The sequence below is a fragment of the Ursus maritimus genome, unplaced genomic scaffold, assembly GCF_017311325.1.
Source record: "Ursus maritimus isolate PB19 unplaced genomic scaffold, ASM1731132v1 scaffold_57, whole genome shotgun sequence".
Lineage (NCBI taxonomy): Eukaryota > Metazoa > Chordata > Mammalia > Carnivora > Ursidae > Ursus > Ursus maritimus.
In genome coordinates this window covers 151,011-156,742 of record NW_024426741.1, presented here as the reverse complement: position 1 = coordinate 156,742, position 5,732 = coordinate 151,011, and the positions used below count along the sequence as shown (strand labels likewise).

At 42.2% G+C, this 5,732-nt stretch overlaps 1 long non-coding RNA gene across 1 annotated transcript; it reads left to right on the top strand.

The window, feature by feature from the left end:
* Positions 1-1,231: 1,231 nt before the first annotated feature.
* Positions 1,232-5,391, top strand: LOC103656327. The gene is made up of 3 exons (XR_566596.2): positions 1,232-1,292; positions 3,181-3,306; positions 5,307-5,391. It is a non-coding gene; the product is annotated as an uncharacterized LOC103656327 (long non-coding RNA).
* Positions 5,392-5,732: the final 341 nt, after the last annotated feature.

The following is a 5,732-nucleotide window of genomic DNA, read 5'->3' as shown; positions in this document are numbered from 1 at the left end:
GGGAGTGGGGGTTCTGTGCACTGGTTAGTTGCGGTACCTGGGTCTTGGAAGCACGTGCAACTGCTGGCAGAACACAGAGGCCAGGAATCTCATCGGGACCCTGGGCAGGGAGCAGACCAGGCGGTATGGGAGAGGCTAGGAAGTGGGGAATGCTGGGGGCTTGTAACTGGGTCCCCCGAGATTTGTAGTGCACTTTGCAGAGTATCAGGGTAGGAGGCGGCCCTGGGTCTGTTGCGCGGCTAGACACCGGAACCCTCGTAGTGCGAACACATCCACAGGCCGAATGCGAAAGATTGTTTCTTTCTCTGTGTTCCAACAAAACCTTATTTAAGGCGGTAAAATGCGTAAATGAGTAAATAGGAATGTGACCAAAGCAGCAGCGACTCAGGTTTCAATGTCCAGCACTATTTTCTCAAACGCCTTTGAGACTAAGCCTCGTGTTTTAGCCTGTCCGTTAGGTGATTTCACGGCCACCCTGGCTGATCGAAACGATCTTGCATCCCGTGTATTTGGTGTGATCGCAGCGTGTACACTATTCTCGTACTACGTGGGCTTTCAAAGTATTTTCAAGGGAAAAAAAAAATGAAACCTTTTTGGCCTTGGAAGAGGTGTACCTCTCCTTTAGAGTACGTTTTCCAAATACCAATATTCTCCTTTCAGGGTGAACTATGAGTGGCCGCGTCAGATCAAGATCCAAGTCCAATCAAAGAAAGGATGATCCAGGGTCTAACCAGCATGTGGCGGTGAGTACTTCCAGATCCGATGTTTTCGAATGCCGTACATTTATTGCTCTGAAAATTTTGAGGACCTGCAAACATACAGATGCAGTGTTAAAAGCTCCTCTGCTGGTAGAGGGAAGGAAACATTGAACCAGAAGGAATCCATGTTTCTTTTGCCTGTGGAAATACACCCAAGGCTTCTTTGTCATGGTTATTAATGACCAAATGTGCATGCCCATCCCAACATCCTTTACAGTAGACTCCAAAGTGCTTGTGGCTACCTCTTGTTAGAGTAGCCGCTCTGTGGGAGAGTAACTTTTCAGAACAAGTCCATAGAATCATGATGTGGGAGTCTCTTTGTGCTTATTCATTATTTGATAGCAAAATGTGTAATGTATATTTATTCTGTTAGCATGTATTCACGACACACGTTTTTATTTGTGCACATACACACACACCCCTAGGAGCAGCAGCCCAGTGATGAGCACCCGAAACAGAAGGAGGCACCACCTGCAAATCAAGACATTATAGCTGATCAAGGGAAGGAAGTTGAAGGAGCACCTGTGGCTCAAGGTGAAGGGAAAGGGACGCAGAATGTCTGCGGGGACAGGGGCTGTCTGTGTGCATCATGCGTTATGACGTCCCAGAACAGGAGGAAAGAACACATGAGAGAGAATCTCAGTCATTTCCGGAAAATGGGCTGAAAATGTGAAGAGAGTGTCGTGTGCAGATTCATGTAGTCCTTTGCCGTAATTAATCTCCCCTGCTTCCTCAAGAATGAATCGGTGTGCTTGAAAATGCAGTCTTTCCTAACAAGAGGAAAATGTTTCACTAACTATAAAAATATACATCGTTTCACTGGTTTAATTTGTCTTAGAACATGTTTGTGTGGCAATTTCACTCATTTCATCAAATGCGTAAACAGTTTTCAGCAGCATAGGCGGAGTGCCAAGTCAGCATATCCTATGACATGTGGAATAAAGCTGGTTTGCATTGGGATGGGAGCCCCATTTTATAAATGAGAAAACTAAGGCTCAGGGATTGTGGCTTGCCAAACACTGCTTGACACATGGAGACGTAATTCATTCTTCGTTACAAGGTTTGTGTTCTTTGGGAACCCTGCTGGCTCAGTCGATAGAGCGTGTGACTCTTGACCTCAGGGTCGACAGTTCAAGGCCCATACTGAGTGTAGAGATTACCTAAAATAAGAAATTTTAAAGAGGTTTGTGTTCTGCCTACCATCTGTGTTGTGGTACAAACAAGTGCATGGTTTTGTATAGAATGCTTCCTACTCAGAGGTGTCCGTACTGTAAAGTAGCTTACTACTGGTACAGGAATCAATCCAGTTCAGGGGAGCAGGAGAGAGACTCCAGGAAAGAGCTCAATGAATGAGAGCCACTGTCTGATTATTCGTTTGATATGGTACATTTCGTAAGACCTGGATAATTTAGGAAAGTGGCCTTAGGATCACTATATTAGTACGATTTTTAAGCCGCTTTAGAAGGTGTTGAAATACCTTTATGAGTAGGAAAATCCAAAGTATCTTAAAGTGATCATGAAACAAGAAAGGAGTGTCTTCCAAATATAGCCTTTTCACCAAGTACTTGTAGTGAATTATTGACACCATTCAGGCCATGGATTATGCTAAAAATTTGTGGTTAAGAGGGTTCCACAAGGGGCGCCTGGGTGGCTCAGTCGGTTAACGGTCTGCCTTGGCTCAGGTTAATGATCCCAGCCAGGGTCCTGGGATTGAGTCCCACGTTGGGCTCCCTGCCCAGTGGGGAGACTGCTTCTCCCTCTCCTCCCCGCTTGTGCTCTCTCTCACTATCTCTAGCTCTCTCTGAAATAAATAAATAAAATCTGTAAAAAAAAAAAAAAAGAGGGTTCCACAAACCTCTTCCTGACAACAAAGTCCACTAATTTCTTTCCACCCTACTTCCTGTATTCTCACTGTAAGACAGTAGTTGGACTGTTAGTCACTAATGTTTTGCTGTTCGTTTTGGAACTTTGCTCCGTACATGACTCCTTTATCCTAAGTTCCCTACAGGGACTTTGCACTTAAATCGAACTAGTAAGATTTGACAAAATAACTTGCGGGTTGCCCTAATACAGAATAGGTGTCACTAGTGTAGGATTTGTGACATGCCCCCACACATACTCAGCTTATCCTTCAGAAAACTACATTCTACTTTTAAATAAACTCTTACTCATGGTGTAGACTGGATTTCTTAGGTAGCTGATGCTCTCTCTTCTTAGAACACTATGGTAATATAAAGGAAGTGAAGTGCAGTGGGCTTTATCTTTAGAATGTCACTTGAAATAAAGCATATCGTACTACGGGGAAACAAGAATGGGCAATGCATGTTTCCATCACATCTTTTTTATCACACTAGCCTATTGGCTTTTATTTATTTATATTTCATATTTACTGCTTAAATTTTGATTACGTTTGTGTTTCAAGGACCGGACCTGGAGGCTGATCTCCAGGAGCTGCCTCAGGCAAAGGCTGGGGGTATAACTGAAGATGACCCTGAGGTCAAGGGGACAAGCCTGCCCTTCTTAGAGCCCATTAAAATGCCGGAAGCAGGTATGTTATCCATTCACAGTGCAAAGTATGAGGGTCTTTTCCTGAATATTCTATCTTTATTTAAGTAGATATAACTTTCAGGATACATTCAAAACGGAGTTTACCTATGAAGACACTGTCCCCAGTACTTCAAACCCGAACATCCTGACGGCCTGACTTACACGCTAGTGGATATAGAAACAAAGTGGGTCAAAGCCTTATTGAATCATAAAATATGAAAACAGTTCCTTTTTTTGAGTATAAATAATCTGGCAGAGACCTGATAATATTGAGATACTTTTGTAGGTTCTGCTTTTATCAAACACAAAATTCATTTGGATTAAATATTATGCTGAGGCACTGAAGTAGGTTCTGCTACCAGCTCTAACATACCTTGTGTGATTCTTGGAGAATCCCTTAACTTCGGAACCCATGTTTACTCATATATATATGGAATTCAATTCAGATATATTACGCTCATTTATAATGCTGACTTGTGTATTCTGTGGTTCTGTTGGCTACCGTATATAGAATACAAAGATGTTCCATTTCGCATGTTTTTTTTTATCAGACAACATCTTTGGTCAAATTTTAACATGTGAATTGAGATTTGACTGCCGCTGAAAACAACAAAACACAATGGTTGCTCCATGGGCTTCTCTATGGAGACTTGGATACCTATTCCTGCTGCTGCTGTTTTTTTTCCCAAATGTTTATTTAAATTCTAGTTAGTTAACACGTAGTGTAATATTGGTTTCCGGAGTAGAATTTAGTGATTCATCAGTTACATCTAACGCCCAGTGCTCATCACAACAAGTCCCCTCCTTAATACCTGTCACCCATTCAGCCCGTTCCCAACCCATCTTCCTCCATCAACACTCAGGTTGTTCTCTGTAGTTAAGAGACTCATGATTTGTTTCCCTCTCTCTTTTTTTTTTCCATCCCGTATGTTCATATGTTTTGTTTCTTAAATTCCACATATGAATGAAATCATGCTATGTGTTTTTCTCTGACTGGTTATTTCGTTAGCAAAATACACTCTAGGTCCATCCACATCGTTGAAAATGGCAAGATTGCACCATTTTGATGGCTGAGTCATATTCCACCATATACCACCTCTTCTTTACCCATTCATCAGTTGATGGACGTTTGGGCTCTTTCCATAGTTTGGCTATTGTTGATAATGCTGGTATAAACATTGGGGTGCTTGTAGCCCTTTGACTCTGTAGTTTTCTGTCCCTTGGGTAAAAACCTCCTCTTGTAACTGCTGGGTCACAAGGTGGTTAGTTCTCTTTTTAACTGTTTTAGGATCCTCCATACAGTTTTCCACAGGGACTGTACCAGTTTGCATTCCCACCAAGAGTGTAAGAGGGTTCCCCTTTCTCCACATCCTCGCCTACATCTCTTGTTTCCTGGGTTGTTAGTTTTACCCATTCTGACAGGTGTGAAGTACGTGACCATATAATCTATTCGACAAACTGGAACACCGTTAGGGCACACACCGGCACGGCAAACGGTTACCCTACTTGATCAACGGCATAAGGGATCAACTAGCTGACAAAAACAGTTTTCCACTTAAGCATAACAAAGAATAAATTACATGTGGTACTTAGTAGTTTCTCTGCTAACATCACTTAAACAGTAACCAGCTTGGCATTATTACTTCAGCATCATATATTGAGAATATTATTTCAAGTTCAAGAAGGATACTTACACCTAAATTTGTTTTTCAGTTCTTTGCGTGTTGTGTGTAGTTTTTGTAAAACTACGTTTGGTTTTTGCTTTCCATTTGAAACTACCTTTAATAGGCTCCTTTGGTTTTGTGTGTTGCGAACCTCAACTGTCTTCGTGTTTTGTTGTACCAGTGGAAAGTGTGGTGTGTTCAAAACATACTGGTAAAATATATGCTTGGAATTCTGTCTTATACAATGAAAAGTATAGTGTCCTTCCTGTACCATTAGTTTACTCGAAATACAATTCTGCTGAGTAATGTTTCCCACTGTTACGTCCTTATCTTACAGGTGAAGGACAGCCCCAGATTTAAACAAGGACAAGCTGAAGCATGCAGACTACTCTTATGTGCGGTACTTCACTGTTGAAATTCTCTCAATAAAGTTTTACAGACTTCCTCCAAAGAATCTTTTGAAATCTTGTGTTAAACTTATTCTAAGTAGGGGGTGCCTGGGTGGCTCAGTCACTTAAGCAGCTGACTCTTGGTTTCAGCTCAGGTCATAATGCCTTGGTCATGGGGTGGACCCTGAGTTGGGCTCTGTGCTCCATGTGGAGTCAGCTTGAAAGATTCTGTCCCTCTGCTTCTGTTCCCTCCCTCCCTTCTTCCCTCCCTCTCTCTCTCTCTCAAATGTATAAATACATCTTTAAAGAAAAACTTCTTCTCAGTAGTAGTGAAGAGGAAAATTGACCAGAGCATGCCCAGGCCAGGAAGCCCC